The following is a 16,742-nucleotide window of genomic DNA, read 5'->3' on the forward strand; positions in this document are numbered from 1 at the left end:
CCTGGGCTCCTAAGCTGGGGCAGTGGGGGACCAAGGGCTTCAGCTACCCCCCCCTCGACATCTGCATCCACCCAGCAGTGACCAACCCACTGCTGGAAGCCCCCTGGTCTCCCCTGAAGAAATGAGGGGGGTGCCACAGGCCTCAACCATGATGCCCCTCCTTCCTCCTTCTCCCACCCTATTTCCTTCCCCCTACCCCTCTCCTCATCCTCCCCAACTACTCCACAACATCTTAGAACGTAAAAAAAAAAAAAAAAATTAATAAATAAATAAACTTAAATAAATAAATAAATAAATGGGGGATAAAGGGAGGAAAGAGGATTGAAAATAATGAACATAACAAACCTAGAAACTCAGGTACATAGCACATGCACAAGCCCTTTGGAGTGTTGCCCTTTGGAGTATGAGACAGCCAGAGGTCAGAATGATTTGATGAGGCCATGAAGGAGGATGGAAACAGGTCAAAGTGATCCCTACACCACATAACACCAAAGCTGGCCTAGCAATCCTATGCCTTCCTGGTGTGATTCCTGAGAGTGCCCCAGAACAAGCAACATGATGTTATCTCTGTGGCTGAGTGAAGGTTCCTGACACTGACAAGTTAAGGGAAGGGTCCTGAGAGGAAATTCAAGAATTGGGAGATCAATACCTGGTTGGTGGTCAAGGAGGACACTCTGGCTGGAGCCAAAATGTCTTGGACCTAGCAAGGAGACAGAGATAGACACAAGCACCCAAGCCCGGATGGAGGATTTTGCAGCCTGAAGTGGAAGTTTTATACAGAGAAAGCTGAATATAGTTGGATAAAGTCATAAAACCAAGTACAAAATAAAAGCTATCATGGATGAGTCACCCAGGAGTGCTCAGGAGAAATGAACACATCAATGTGCACATGGATTCTCATGTTGATGTTTCAGTGCCGACTTGAGCCAAGAAATAAGTGGTCTCAAAACATGTCACAAAGGAATACATACTACAGCATGGAAGTGACTGACACTCAACTGGTGTGAGGCAGTAGAGTGACGAGAGTGCCAGAAAGAGAGTTGGGAGAACTGGGTCTTGAGTTCTGTGCTTTTGCCACCAACCTAAACTTAGCCATAGAAACTTGGACCTAGACTCCTGGTTAAGGGAGAGGTGGGAACAGTTTGCTGAAGCTCCCACCACTTTCGGCTCCAGCCCTCTTAACCAAAAGGTTTTCAGTCCCAGCTGTGGGAAGAACAAACTAAGAATGTCTTGCTTTCTTTGGAAACAGTTAAACACCTTTAGTAAAGAGAACTGAGTCAGGGAGAATAGGAAGAGACTGACATACAAAGGTGTATTTAAGTGAGCTAGTTAGGAAAACTAAGTTCCAATGAGGTATAGTTGAGCTAGGCAGCTGTAGTGGATTGAATTATGTCCCCCCAAAACTCACTCTGGAGCTTGAATTGTGTCCCCCAAGTTTTACGTATTAGAAACTTAGCCCCCACTGTGACTGTTAACAGGGTGGGAACTCCTATTATGGTAATTGAAAGGTGGAACCTTGAAGAGGTGATTGAATTGTAGGACCGTGCAGCAGTGAATGGATTAAAAATGGTGGTCAGGGGCGTGGTTCTGAGGGCTTTACGATTCTGAAGAGGAGAGTCTGTCTTTTGCTCTCTCTGCTCTCTCTTCTCTTCCATCATCTTGCAGTGTGAGACCCCTGGGTCACTGTGCCACCACCAGATGGACTTTGGACTTCCAAGCCTCAGAAACTGTAAGCAATAAATTTAATTTTTCTTTCTAAATTACCCAGTTCCAGGAACTTTGTTGCAACAGAAACAGACTAATATAGCAGCTATCGTTAATGTTAACTTATTGCCTGTTATCAAATGGCTAGAAGAGAGATTGAATGTCCTAAACAAAGAAATCATTGCATTTTGGATTGATGAATATGATAATTATACAGATTTGATCATCACATATTGTGCACAGTTGTATTGACATTCAGCTCTGTACCCTGCACATATGTATAATCAACTATGTTTCAATAATAATTTTTAAAAAGACAGGTTCATTTTACATGAAGCTTAGGAACTGAGGACAGAAATGCCAAGGGTAACATATTAGGTTGAATAGTGTCCCTGCAAAAAATTCATGTCCACTTGGAACCACAGAAGGTGATCTTATTGAGAAAAAAGGATTTGCTGATATAATTAGTTAAGATGAGGTCAAACTGGATTACTGTGGGCCCTAACCCAATGACTGGTGCCCTTATAAGAAGAGAAAACAGAGACACAGATGGACACACAGTGAGAACGCCCTGTGAAGACAGAGGCAGAGCCTGGAGTAATGCAGCTAAGGCCAAGGAATGCCAAGGATTACCAGCAACCACCAGAAGCTAGAAAAGGCAAGAAAGGATTCTTTCCTAGAGCCATCAGAGGGACCATGACCCTTCCCACATCTTGATGCCAGACTTCCAGCCTCCAGAACAGTGACAGGATAAAGTTCTGTTGTCTAAACCACCCAGTCTGTGGTACTCTGTTACGGTAGCCCTAGCAAACTAATGCAGGCAGGGATCAATTTATCCATGTCAAAGGTAGTTAAGGTCAAAGACAGTGAAGAACCCTCCACCCTGGCGTGCCAATAGGTCATGGGGGGAAAGCCCAACCTGGAAACTTGGGTTTGTGAATGAGAACACTGCTTGCATGGGAGACAAGAAAACTCCCCAGAGATGAGGGAAACATAGTCTAAAATATTTATGCTGGAAGCAGTCTAAAACATTTATGTTAGAAACAGAATAGAAGTAATAATATTTTATTAATCCTTAAATCAATAAACCCCAAATCAGAAACACATGGTCTGGCATGGATTTTTTAACTCTGGAATTATTTAAATGAAAAGTCTTCAGAGATATAAAAATTAAACTATACCATTTTCATTAAAGATATATATTTATATTCCTTTTGTTAAAATAATAGTTTTATTAACACTTAGTGGTCCAAGAAAATCCAGATGGAATCTAGATGTCAGAAACCAATCTTTCTGTGGTCCAAGACATTGAGCTGGGTTGAGTACCTACTACGTGCTAGGTACACTGAAAGGTGCTGGAATATAACGGTTAAAGCCACCAGGTAGGAAGTGATAACAGTCTTTCCTTGAGTCTAACACACTCTCCTAAAATTCCAACCATACATTAAATCTTCAGTAAAGTTTTGTCTCCTGTCAGTTCCCCACTAAAACATAAATACTCTGTCCCTGAAAGGAGTTACTATGTCATTAAAACCTTAGCAGCCCATCTTGAAAACAACTGGGCAAGGTACAAATTGAAGTTTGAGGGTAGTGATGGCACTAGAGGTGGGGGGTAAGGGTGAGGGTGGGGATCAGGTCAGGGGTGGGGCAGATGGACAACTGAGAAGGAATTTGTGATGAGGAGCTCTGAGAATCTGGATCCCAAACGAAGACACCAAACACTTCAGAGACGACCACAAAGAGAGAGGAGAAGCCGAAGGGAGAGATTTCAGGATGTCAAAGCAAACATTGCCAACTTCACGATTCCGCCATCTGGAGCGATGAAATTTCAGGTGCATGCAATTCGGAGAATCATGGCAAAGCTAGTTTTAGTGTTGTTACCATAATGTCTTCCTTGCCTTGGTTTACTTACCAGGCTATTTGTCTCAGAACAACAGCAGGAAGTGAATGGCACAAGTTATTTATATATGTTTTTTTTTAATTACTTTTCCCCTTCTACCTGCAGTCTGTTATTCTCTCATTTCTGTAAAAAACAAAAACCAAAAACCCTCTTTCTATCTCTCCATGGAAGCTGCACCCCTGGTCATGCCTTCTCCCAGCCCAGAGTTGGGTGGCCTGTTCACAGATGAGTTTAAACTGCTGGGTTGTTGGTGTTCTCAACAGGCCTTCGATTTTGCATCCCAGCTCCAGAGCCTAGGCTGGCTGGGTTCAAACAGTCGAGGGCCAGAGACGCAGCTCAGCTGGCAGGACGCAGAGCAGAGGTGGGCAGGCCCCAGCACAGACCTTTCTGGCAACACGAGAGACCATAGCGTTATGCTGTGGACAGCACCTCCCATGCTGGTCACGATTCCTGATTGTGAGAATCGACCACAATGCTTACTTACAATGTAAATTCCAGGGCTCCATACCATACCTGCTGAATTAGAATCTCAGAGGGAGGGGCTGTGAGTCTGCATTCTTGCAACCATCTCCGGTGAATCTTACGATCAGGCAGCCCTGAGAACAGAAAGCAGCAGCGAAGGTGGCCAGAGTTGTGATTGTAAGCATCAGCCTGGAAGGTGGGAAGAGCAGGATTGGAAGGTGACGAGACCACAGGTGGGGAGACCATTTAGGAGGCTGTTTCAATAATGCAGGAGGAAAAGGGATGAGAGTGTGCACAGAGGCAAAAAGCAGTGGGAGGCGGGGCAGTACAAAGGCATTAGGATCGACAGGATGTGGTAAATGAGCAGGCAGTTCTTGGAGGTCCACTGACTCACGCTGAGCCCCCCTCCAGGAAAAGTCTTGATCTACCGGGTTCATTAAAATAAGAACCTGTAGGAAGCAAGAGGCTTGCTACTCTGCTGACAGCCTAAATGTGCTGAAACATGTTCTTTAACTTTCTGACCCATTTCCTGGCAGCCTTTCTCTCCAGTTTCCAGTCGGAATGGTCTTCCCAGCATAGTGACCCCCATGCATTTCTAAGCTTCCTTTGACTCTAGCCTCAAGCCTTCGCTCTGCCTTTCCAGGCTGCTGTTCCCGCTCCTGCACGCAGCTTCCCTCATCCTCAGGGTCAGGGCTTTATCTGGACATGGCATAAAGGTTGTGGCCACTCCTCGGGGCTCCCCCGGTGCCCAGGAGCTGCGCTGAGGGAGTGTAGGTCCTGGTCTTTGCCACTGGCCCCATGCCTTCTAACCAGGGCGCTTGGGTTTCCTGCCCCCAGGATGGCCCATGCTCGGGCCTGTCTACCTCCTCAGCTCTCAGCTCTCACACTTTGCAATCTCCTCCCCAGCATTTCTTTTCTCCCGTGCCCACGCCTCACAATTTTTTGTTGCTTCTGTTATTGACTCTGTGACTGAATGTTTTAATTAAATCACCATAAAATGCCTCTGTGAGGTTGTTTTCCTTAAATCCCACATGCATTGGCCACCATCTGGGTTACTTAACCCTCGCAGCACTCCAGGCAGCCTCCAAAGGCAGGCCAGCAGAGGGAACCTGGCTCTCCTGCTGGTCAGCCCTGCTGGGATGTGCCAGGCGGGTTGTCCGGGTTAGTGCCTGGCATCTGCACAGGGGGCAGAGGCAACCTCCAGTGACTTTCTGTCTCGCATCCCAGAGGCAGAACATGGAGCTAGAGGGTGGGGAGACTTTTTCTCCACTGTCTCTTATTCTCTGTAAGTTGCTTTTCTTGTTTTGTTGTTTTGGCTGGTGTTAATCCTGATCTGACAGTGCTGTGAAGAATGGATTGGGGGAATATTTCGATTTTAGAGAGCATGGGCTAGGACTGAATTCCTAGCACTCAGAAAAGAACAGGGTAGAGTGGCATGGGACAGTACAAGAGAGCAGAAGACAGTGGATAAGCTGCAGGAAGACAGGGCAGAGAAGAAAGGACTGAGGAGGCTGTATTAGTCTGTTGCTGCTGCTTATAACAAAAATACCTGGAACTGGGTAACTGGTAAAGAAAATATTTATTGCTTACAGTTTGGGAGGCTGGGAAGTCCGAAGTCCAGGGAACACATCTGGCAAGAGTCTTTTCTTGGTGATGACTCTACAGCAATGCAGGGTGTCACATGGCAAAATGGCAGAAGCAGAGAGAGAGCTAACTCCTCATTCTCTTTTTAAAGACCTCAGAACCACACCCATAACCATCAATTTACATGGGCATGGTCCTCACAATCTAATCACTTCTTCGGTGTCCCCCCTTTCAATTACCATAATAGGATTTCCTACCCTCTTAACATTGTCACAGGGGGGGTAAATTTGGGGGGACATTCAGTCCACAGCAGAGGCTTTCTCGCCATTCCCTGTGGAAGACATGAGCAAAGTGGCCAGGTCCTTAGACCCATGGCAGGAAACCTGTCCCAGCAGGTGGGCTGTAAGAGCTCGTGCTGTGCCGCAGAATTGCGGCTGCAGGACAGCTTATTGCTGCCTGACTTTGGGGCTTCCCTGCAACCCTCCACAGAACTGAGAACTGTGACAGCCCTGTGCCAGATCTCTCCTGGCACACTTGGTCCTCCTCTTGCTATGGACACAATTTGGCAGTGACCCTTTCCTATGAGCCAAAAAAAAAAAAAAAAAAAAATTCCTTTTTCATTTACAAAACAAGAGATAAGGACTTTCTCTTTCTGTTGTCTCCCACTCATTTTTCTTCCATGTCTCAGATAAGGGAGGCAGAGTTGTTTTAATTATGTTTTCAGTCTGAGAATACAGACTCCTCCTTTATGCAATGCCCAGAGTTCCCTTTGGGGCTTCTGGGCTTTTTCATGGGTCTGTTTTCTTGGAAAGAAAAGAGGCAGCCTCTCTGTCGCTGGCAATGATGCATCCAGCCTCATTCAGAGACCAGTGGCCAAGCCTGAGGGGGGCCCGGGAGTGGGGGCGGGACTAGTGGTTGGTGTTCCATGTGGTTTCTGGAGGAAAATTCTCAATTGAATATGGAAATTCTGGTCTTCTAAAACAAGCCTGAGACCGTCATCCAAGTAAATATAAATGAGATAAGGCTCCATCCTGGTGCAAGTCCATGGCCTGCAGCCCTAGGTCCAGTTGTCTTGCCAGGGTGACTAATATTAGTCAGTACACTGTATTTGTACAACCCTCTCACCTGTCAAAACACTGTTACACCTATGATCTCAGGTGAAGATCCTTGGGCATTTATACGAGACAGGAGGGCAGGCATATTTATCCATGTTTTACACACAGAGCAACCGAGGCACAGGGAGATGAGGTGCACACGTACACACACACACACACCAAGAATCAGGAACCAGTCATCAGGATCAGAGTCATCCACAGCCTTCCAAATTCCTGCCTGCCTCAGCAGCACTACGTCTCAGGGCTAAATACCACATCCTTTTGGCTGAAACCTTGGTTTTTCTCCTCCTCCTCGTTCCCTCCCCATGGCCAGCCAGCCACAGCCAGGTCCTGCTGATGCTTCCTGTGTGCTGGCTTTCTCACTCACCTGTTCTTCCCACCGGAGAAGGGGGGCACAGTCGTTCTGTAGTCTCCTCAACATTTGGGATGATGTCCCAACTGCTCTGTCTACGTCTGGGATCACCCTCACAACACATCTGCCAGATTCATATTCTGTCTACGTCTGGGATCACCCTCACAACACATCTGCCAGATTCATATTCTGTCTACATCTGGGATCACCCTCACAACACATCTGCCAGATTCATATTCCTACGGTAATATTTGTTCACCCTCAATGGCTGTCTTTTCCCTGAAGATTACAATCTGAATCCCACGGCCTGCTGTTCAAGCCATTTCTGTCTGGCCCCGGCCGTCTTTCTGGCCAGTCTCCGGTTAGCAGCTCCATCATGCCAAACTTGACTTCCGCTAAAGCAACTGTCCTGCTCGACTTTCTCCCATTGCGTGCTCATCCTGCCTCCAGGGAGGGGTTCAGACACGCTGGTTAAAAGTACAAGAATCTGGGTTTGCATCTCTCCTTTGCCTCTTAATTATCTTGTAAGTTGGGTTACTGAGCCTTTCTAAGCCTCAGTTTCTGCTCCTGTAAGGTGGGGATAATGCTAGTACTTGCTCATAGTGTTAAAAGGTGGCTACTGATCACAGTGTTTACCCACAGAAAGTGCTTCATGACTATTAGTTATTTCTGTTATCCTCTATAACTTCCCTTCCTCAAAGCCCTCTTTACCCCTAAAGCTTTCCTGAAAGTTCTGTAATAACAATAGCAGTAATTGATATAGATAAAACACTTACATGGCCTTTCTCACATGCCAGGCATTATTTTTTGTGCTTTGTAAATATTAACTCATTCACATCACACCTAATACGATCTTCACATCAACCTTAATATAATATTATATCCATTGTAATATAAGGAAGTGGAAGCTCAGAGACATTAAATAATGTTCCCAATTTACCCAAGTAGAAGGTGACGGACGTTGGGCTCCATTCTGGGAACTCCAGAAACTCTCCCTCTCTGGATGCTCCCTGAGTGCTTGGCTTATGCCCAACCCCCCCAGGTTTATTAGGGGCAAGGACCAGGTCCCAAAACATTCACCCGACAGATGCTCGCTCAGGAGCGAGTGTGTTTGCTGGTGATGATGGTGTGGGTCCCCGCATCTCTCCCCTGCTCCACTCTAGGCAAGGGCCTGGATTAGTTCCAACCCCTGCTTTAACAAATTGCTACAAATTTAGTGGTGTACAACACTACATATTTATTATCTTACAGTTCTGTAGATTCAAAGGCTAATGTTGGTCTCACTGGCTAAGATGGAGGTGTTGCAGGCTGGTTCCCCTCTGGAGGCTGCAGGGGAGAACCCACCTCCTTGCATTCCTTGGCTCACGGCTGCCTCCTCCATCTGCAAAGCAAGCAACAGCAGGTTCAGTCCTCACACTGCGTCACTCTGACCTTGTCTTCCGCCTTCTCTTCCGCTTTTAAGAACACCTCTGATTACATTGGGCCCACCTGGATAACCCAGGGTACTCTTCCTATTTTAAAGTCATCTGATTAGCAGCCCTGATTCCATTTGCAATCTTAATTCACCTTTACCACATAATATATTTGCAGATTCCAAGAATCAGGACACAGACATCTTTGGGGGGCCATTTGTCTACCTACCACAATCCCATATGGAATTCAAAGTAAATGCAATACCTCATCATAAAATAAGTATAAACAATGTAGCTGGGTTTTCTCACAATTACCACCTCAGTGACTTTTAAAGAAATGAAATATAATATTTCTTCCAAAACCACATCCATGGCCTGTTTTGAGGTGCCCTATGTGTATGCCTCCTCTGGCTACTGAATGGCAGCACTGACTGAGTCCTGCCCAGGGGACAGCTGAAGGAGGACACGGCTGTACACCATCCCTGACCACCTCTCCCACCTCCCACCACCACCCATGACCTCCTGGCCCTTGAAGAGAAGAGAGGACTAGAAGAGATGAAAGTAGAGTGGAGAGGAGGAGAAGATAACACAGTGACCATCCAGAAAGGAGTGGATGGATTTGGGTCTGCAAAAAAGGTGGTGAGTGGGCATCCCACCTTCCTGCCCCTGCTGTAGCCAGCCAGGTGGCAATGGGACCCAAGCTCGCGGGAACCATCTAAGCCAGGGAAGGATGTGAGATGAAGCCAGGGACAGCAGGGCAAGGAGAGTGATTGGTGGCATGAACACACAGAGACAATAAAGCCGCAGTTCTATTCATATTAAATGCTTTTCAGCTTTTATCGTAATTAAATGTTTTTAAGATGTTAATGGAATAAATTGAACTTGACTTTCACCATTTTCTCCAGATCCTGCAATTATATTCAAGGCCTGTCGTGAAAGGATGCCAGAGGGTGATGGATTAACTCTAAAATAAATCAAATTTCCCTCGCTACAGAGTTGGGAAGCACAATAAGCATTCCATCCTGCCCCTGGTAATGGAGTCGTCGCACGTCCTCTTCCCGGCCAATGCTAGGAGCAGCCTGAGGAATAAGCTTACCGATGCAGCATCATAAACCACACCCCACCGGGCGATAAACCCCTGCTGCCACCGTGCAGTGGGTGAGTGGGCCCAGGCAGCGTTTCTGCCGAGCTGCTGCTTCGTGCTGAGCCTCCCTCCCAGGAAATATCCAGCTAGCAAGCTCCGAAAATGAGCAGGCCCGATGCCAGCCAGACTCCCAGCTTGCCAGCCCGGGAGGTGAAGAGTCAGGCACCTGCTCCTTCCACTCTCGCTGGTGGGGGTTTTGCCCACTGAAGGAGGTGGGGGGTCTTGGGCCTGATCCAGGAGAGTCAGACCTGAGTCAGCACCAGAAACTCCCACCTGAGCCTGGCAGTCCTGAAACCAGATCCTGGGCTGGGAAAGAGTGGTCAGTGAATGTGCAGTCATCTGAGAGAAGTGGGAATTCTCCCTGCACCCACGGGATTCGGGTCAGGCAGATAGAAATGCATACGAGTTTCTATAACACCAAGGTCAAGGGTTCAGATCCCCGTACCAGCCAGCTGCCAAAAGAAATCAATTAAATAAAAAATAAAATAAAAATAAAGATGACCCTTAATAAGAATTTATATATAAAGAAATTAATACAGGTTTCCTACACTTAAAATCTCCAATTTTCGTCTATTCTCCTGGCCTCACACCCTCTCTTCATTTGCCCCTAACAGCTTCCCTTCCATCCTTCATTCACAATTATGTGTAATTTACTGTATCACTTCCAGGGGTGTTTAAATAGGACAGGAATCAATCAAAGCCTTAAGCTCTAGGGACAGAGCACAATGCAGAGGTTTCAGGCAATGTCCAGGAAAACTTTTTCTGGCTGTTTAGGCCTTTCAGGAGTTTCTAAAACAAAACTGAGTACAATATAGATTTTCCTATTCCTTTTACATATGAGGGTCTAACAATATCCACATTAGCTGTATGTTGTTTTGACTTCTCATGTGTCCCACTGTGGTGTTGGGATTAGCCTGGGGCCAGCTTCCATCTCTGGAGAGTTTTCTTTACATGCAGCCCTACACTAGTCCTCCAGAGCTTTCTCACTTACAAGATCATTTCACCTTGGAGGACATCATAGCAATCTAAGACAGACTTCAAACACTGAAGCTGTCTCTTGACTCCGTTTCTTCCATCTTCCTCAATTTTTTATTAAACTTAGCTTCTCTCCTCTATTCTAGCTTATTCCAGTTTCTTAATGTGTTGTCCAGGATGAAAGGCAAAATTCCTAATGATGTCCGACCAGTACACTGCAGAATGGAAGATCACCTCCTCAGCTGCAGACTCTCTACTTCTATTATTACAGCCCAAGATTCAAGTAGCATTACGGGAGACCTCACAACACAATCACATAGTCTGTTGATGCAAACTGCTAAGGCTTTTCACATGAGCTACTGCTAAGCTATGTCCTATCTTTCTTATAGCTGTGCTATTAGGCACATTTGTTAGATGTCATCTTGCCTAATTCCACTCTTCAATTCAGTCTTTCAAAAGTCTATCCATCTATCCATCTATGTGTGTGTGGAGAGAGAGAGAGTTTTACTCAGCTCCCCCTGTCTTCTGAAAATGTGTATTTCCATCTGTCATAGACAATAAGCTTGAATAGAGTAGAACAAAGGGAGGGGTCCTAAACCAGCCAATGACAGTCAATCACTGTCTATACATTCATTAAGCAGTACCTTTGCTACTCAGACATTCAGCTAGTTACCAATATGCCTGTATACCGTGTACCAGCCCATGTGTTTCTCTTTTGTCCACGACTAGATTACCAGAGTCCCTATTACTCAGCGCTGAAGTCCACATGTCCTATGCCTTATGTGTGCTCTTGATTCACCAGTCTAATGTGACCTTGTCAGAGGAAGAACTGTGGCTGGCCTGCTTTAATGTGCTTCGGTAGGCGCCTGTTGCATCCGAGTGACCCTGGTGTCTTTTTCTAAGAGCTCCTAAACAAGTCCTTTAATAACTTGGTAGAATTCTGGCTCTGTTTTAACATCAAGCTCACAGGTCCATAGTTTATAGAATCTGCCATTTTGGGGCACTCTGAACATCAGAGTCTTGTCTAGGGACAGACGTTCCTAAAAGGACCAGTACGTGCTCATATCAATCACCCAAAGCTACAGCCTGTACTCTGGTTAACTAGAGACCGTGGCAGGCTTTTGGAGAGCAGACTGTCCCTCACCTCGTCTCCCCTTTGCTTTTAGGCTGGTGTCTTTTCTGACATAGGTCCACCTTCTCCCCAGGAGACCACACTAACTCCACGCTGTACATTGTTTTAACCTTCAGCTTCTTACATGGGCCCCCGACAAACATCAGTGAAGCACACAAAAGGGAAAAAGGTGAGTTTGTAACGCCATGCCCATGAGCTGCCCTCCTCGGGGGTCCTGGGCTCACCACTTGGTTCAGGATGAATATCAGGGAAAGTGACGTCCCAGCAGCAGCCTGGAGTGTAGCATTTGCTGCCACTACTAGACACTTCTGCCATCTTTCCCCTCTTGAGCAGATGCTAACCTCAGCTCCCTCTTCCGAGGGCTTGAGTCAGTGCCCTCAGCCATATCCTTGCTGATCCAGGTCACACGTTGGGAATGTGAGCCCCTAAGAGGGAATGGAGAGAGGCAAAGCTCATGAAATAACAGGAAAGGGAGGAAGGGAACTGTCTGCTCCAGAAGAAACCAACACTTGAACCTTGCTAGGTTAGGGCTTGCACGGGGATAACAGTACCTACTGCACCCCCTCACGGGGAACTGAGTGAATGTTTGTGCGCTAGAAAGTGAGGGTATTACGGGATGGCTGGGGGAGGGTGGAGAGGGTCATTCCTAGAGGTCAGTTATCACCATGGGCCAATTATCTTACTGCTTTAGAGAAACCGCTTGAGAAGAAAAAGGCAGAGAACAAAGGAGCTTGCCAATTGCTTCTGAGAAAAACCAAAACTATAAACAAAATCAAAACAAGTTCTCCTGCAGGTAGGAAAACCTGTCCCTGTTCCTCTTTCCCCACCTCCCTTTATAGGGACCGACCGCCATATTTCCCACCCTTACCTGATCAGAAGAGTCATTTGGGTCTTGAGTTAAAAACAGATTCCTCGGCAGGGTTTCTCAACCTGAGTTGTACATTAGAATCATCCAGAAAGCGTTGAAAATTTCCTGATGCCTCAGCCACACCTCAGACCAATTAAACCAGACTCTGGGGTTGAGACCCAGGCATTAGTAGTTTGTAAAGCTGCCCAGGTGACACCGGTGCTCAGCCAGGGCTGAGAGCCACTGTTCCTGAGTCGCCCCCAACATCAAAAGAATCGGACTCCCCAGGCATAGACTTAAAAATTAGTATTTTTAACAATTGTCCTGTGTAATTATAATAATTAAATAAGCTGGGGAATGCGGCCCTTTTGAGACCTTTCTCCTCTTAAGGCCACCCTTAACACTCATTTAAACTTTGTTGCATTTGCCATAAACAGAGGAAGGAAGGGTGGAGTTGCTCACTCCACACACAGGCATGGGCCTCTGGAATCCTGTATGTGTAATTACCTGGGAGCCTGACAAACTGACAAATGAAGCAATTTCCATTTCAAACAGAAACCCATCCATCCGGATGAGATCAGACACGTTTCCCAGCAGCAGGAGGAGGTGGCAGTCAGGGCTGAATTGGGACTAACCCACAGCCTGTCCCGAGCTACTGCAGGGCCTGGGCAGCAGGGACAAAGAGGCACTAGGTCCACGGCCCGCTCTCCTCTCCTACCCCAGGCTCCCCCCTACACCACACAGGGCCACATGTACACACCTGGAGACACCCCAGCCCCCAAACAGCCACGCCTCAAGCCCAGGTGCACACCCCAGGAGCACGGTTTACCCCTGGGAGAACAGACCCCTGGAAGAGGCCCTCAAAAGCTCTAGAATGGGCCTGAGACCGTTTGGGCTGGGCAATCTAGGTTTCGGGTGTGGAGCAGGACAGAGCACAGTGGTCTAGAGAATGGGGGTGGATGTGGGCTCAGGGCTAGCACATCATTCAGCCCAGGAGACTCCTCAGACCATGGGCGAAGACTAAACCACAGAAGGGCTAGAGTGGGGCCTTTGAAATCCCAGGGTCTAGGACAAGGGCCAAGTTGCCCAGATCTTAGGGTGGCACTGACAACGCACACAAGGAAAGGAAGTCTCTGTGCCCAAAGACCCAGAGGGCTCTGCTCCTGCTGGGGGCAGAGCCCTCCAGAGACAGGTTCCTTTCTGGTAGAATTCATTCTCTGGCAGGAAGTCCATGCAAGACCTACAGGTTCAAACCACCCAAGACACAGAAGGGAGACAAAACCCTCTTGCTGTCTTCTTGCCAGTGGATATTCCCCAGCCTCTTCTAGGTGGATCAAACTTTCTCATTTGAATGGTTTTATTTGTCTCTAATTTTTTTGATAATATCCTCTAGATGCTTCTAGTCCCTTTCAGTGTCCCTGATCCAGACTATGGTCCCACACCCCACCTGGTCTCCTTTGCAAATTTCCCACCTGTCTTTCTCCTTAGCCAGATTGTGTCCTATGGCAGGCCTCTTCCTGCCCAAGAGTGTCCTTCATTCTTCAAAGCTGATATGCACCTCAAGGTTCTTTTAGACACGCCTACTCCCTCCTTATGGGGTTTTTTTTTTTTTTTTTTTGCTGTTATCAGGGCCTCGTCTCCACTCCCATGACCTTCTCTCTTTACCTTTACCCCCATAATATACTAGGCAATGGGTCTGATGTCTCTACAAACAAAACTAGAATTCACACTTCCAGATAATTGCTAACTTCAAGCTAGTGACCTGGGAAGAGGATGCACTTATTTCAATAACACTCTCATTGCCCCAAATGTTATCGTAGCTTCTCTTTTGAAGTATGTGCCTTTGGGAACCACAGCACTCACTGTTGAATACACTAGTCCTGGCCAGGCTCTGTTCTCTGTTCAGGGACATAATGTTTTGAAGCAGCCCTCTGTTTCCTTTAGATCAGAGACAGTAAACGAAGTAAGCTCTCAGTAACCAAATTAAGAAGTGAAAATATAAAGGTTGAGTTCTAGGAATTTATTTTAGAGAAATAATCCTTTGTGTATAAAAAGATTAAGTAAAATGGATCTCCAGAATGGTAGGAAAAAAAAGCGCCACATACTGCATAATGGAATACTTGCAGCCATCCAATATGGTATTGTGAAAGGCCAGGTAAAGCCATGGGAAGGGAAGGGAATGGAGCGGGCGGTGGGTGCGGTGGGGGTGTGGTTATACAAGTGGATGTGAAGAACCCTGATGGAATGTTCAGTACCTGACTGTGCTGTAGGTACTGAGCCTGCATATGTGATAACATTATAGAGAACTAAGTACACGCACGCACGCGCACACGCACACGCACACACACACACACACACGAGTACAAGTAAAAGTAAGGAAATTCAAACAAAATCTGTAAATTTTATTAATGTCAATATTCTGGCTTTGTTATTTTTTGCAACATGTTACCATTGTGGGAAACAGGGTAGAGAATAAAGGAGTCTCTCTGTATTATTTCATAAAACTGTATGTAACATTACAATGATCTCAATAAAAAGTTCACTTAAAAAAAAACACGTTTGGACCAACAGAACATGATTTAAACATGATTATATGGGCATTGTTCCTCTAATTTCAGGAAAGAATTGAATAAACTCATCCATAGGGAGGTACACATAAATGATTTTATATAATATGTTTTAGGGAAAAGTTTATATTTTTATAGCAATTATACCCCCATTAATCTAAAGCTGACAGGAGAAATTTATTTTGAAGCAGGGCCAGGACTAGGATAAGGCCAGGGAGGCAACTTGCAGGAGCCCAAGAGTGAGTGGCTCCCTGAATTTTATTTTATTTATTTTTCTTATTTTTGGCAGCTGGCCTGTACGGGGATCAGAACCCTTGACCTTGGTGTTGTAACACTGTGCTCTAACCAATTGAGCTAACCAGCCAGCCCCCACCCCCTGCATTTTGTACCCCAGGCACTGCTCTTGCCTCACCCTAATCCCAGCCCTGTTTCTAAATTTTCACTTTTTAGTGAGCTCGGGATACAGACGCTGCTGGGCACGTGGCCTTCAATTCTGAAGGTCACGTAGGCTCTGCTCTGGAGGAGAAGTTCTTCCTGGTATAAGTAAGCTTAAAGAGAACAACAGACATGGCCTTTCAAAACTCTGCTATTTCCAGCACTCATGATATTTTTTGTAAACATTTATTGAGTGCCTACTATGTGCCAGGAATTTTCTAGATGTGGGGAAGACGACAGTGAGCAACAGTCTCTTCCCTCGTGAATCTTCGATTTCTTTGTTTGAAGACTCTGTGATTCAGTATAGGAAGTCCCCAACCTAAACAAGTTCTGGCTGAGACAAGGCTTTCTTTGGGCAATAGTTTAATCTCCGCCTTTTGATCTCATTTTGTCCGGCTTGACAGGCTTTGATGGAAGACTGTCAGCGAGACTGTGCAGTTTTAACAGAGGGAGAGGGACGGATGGAGTGGTGAGCCTCCCCTGCAAAGAGTGATTGACTCACACTCACCACACAGGGCTATAGGGGCCACGTGTCCCCAGGAGATGTCAGCTTTGGCAGCAGGAAAATATTGGTGCAAGTCCTGGCTCTCTGCCTTTTAATAATTTCCATAGGATTTAGTTTTCTCATAAAGGGGCTGGGCACAAGACTACACCCCATCCAAAGTGGTTGTGACAGGCAAATCACAGGTGTAGAGGTCAATCAAGGACCAAAGCATTCAGCACAGTCTCAGCCACATGGAAGGCAGTGAATGACATAGCTGCTATCATTATCATCCGAAACCCCTCAGGGTTGCAAGGCACCTTCTTTTCATTCAATATCCCAATAAAATTGAGCAGCAGAGACCTGGTGGAGCTGTTTATGATTATGCACAAACAGTTGGGCAGTGTGCTAATTGGAAGAGCCTTAAAGACAAGTACAATCTTAAATCTTTGATATTTTTCTCAAGCACCTACTTCTAGGATCTAAGTAGAACAGAGAGCTTCATAAACACTTGTGAAATTTAATTCAATTCAATGAGTATTCATGGCTCCCAAGTCTGCGTGTTCAGCTTACTGGGGTAGAGGATGGAAAGTTCTGATGACTAAGACAGTTCTCTTTGGGTTCAAGAGAAT

Source organism: Cynocephalus volans, chromosome 12 (assembly GCF_027409185.1).
Source record: "Cynocephalus volans isolate mCynVol1 chromosome 12, mCynVol1.pri, whole genome shotgun sequence".
In the NCBI taxonomy this organism is placed as follows: domain Eukaryota; kingdom Metazoa; phylum Chordata; class Mammalia; order Dermoptera; family Cynocephalidae; genus Cynocephalus; species Cynocephalus volans.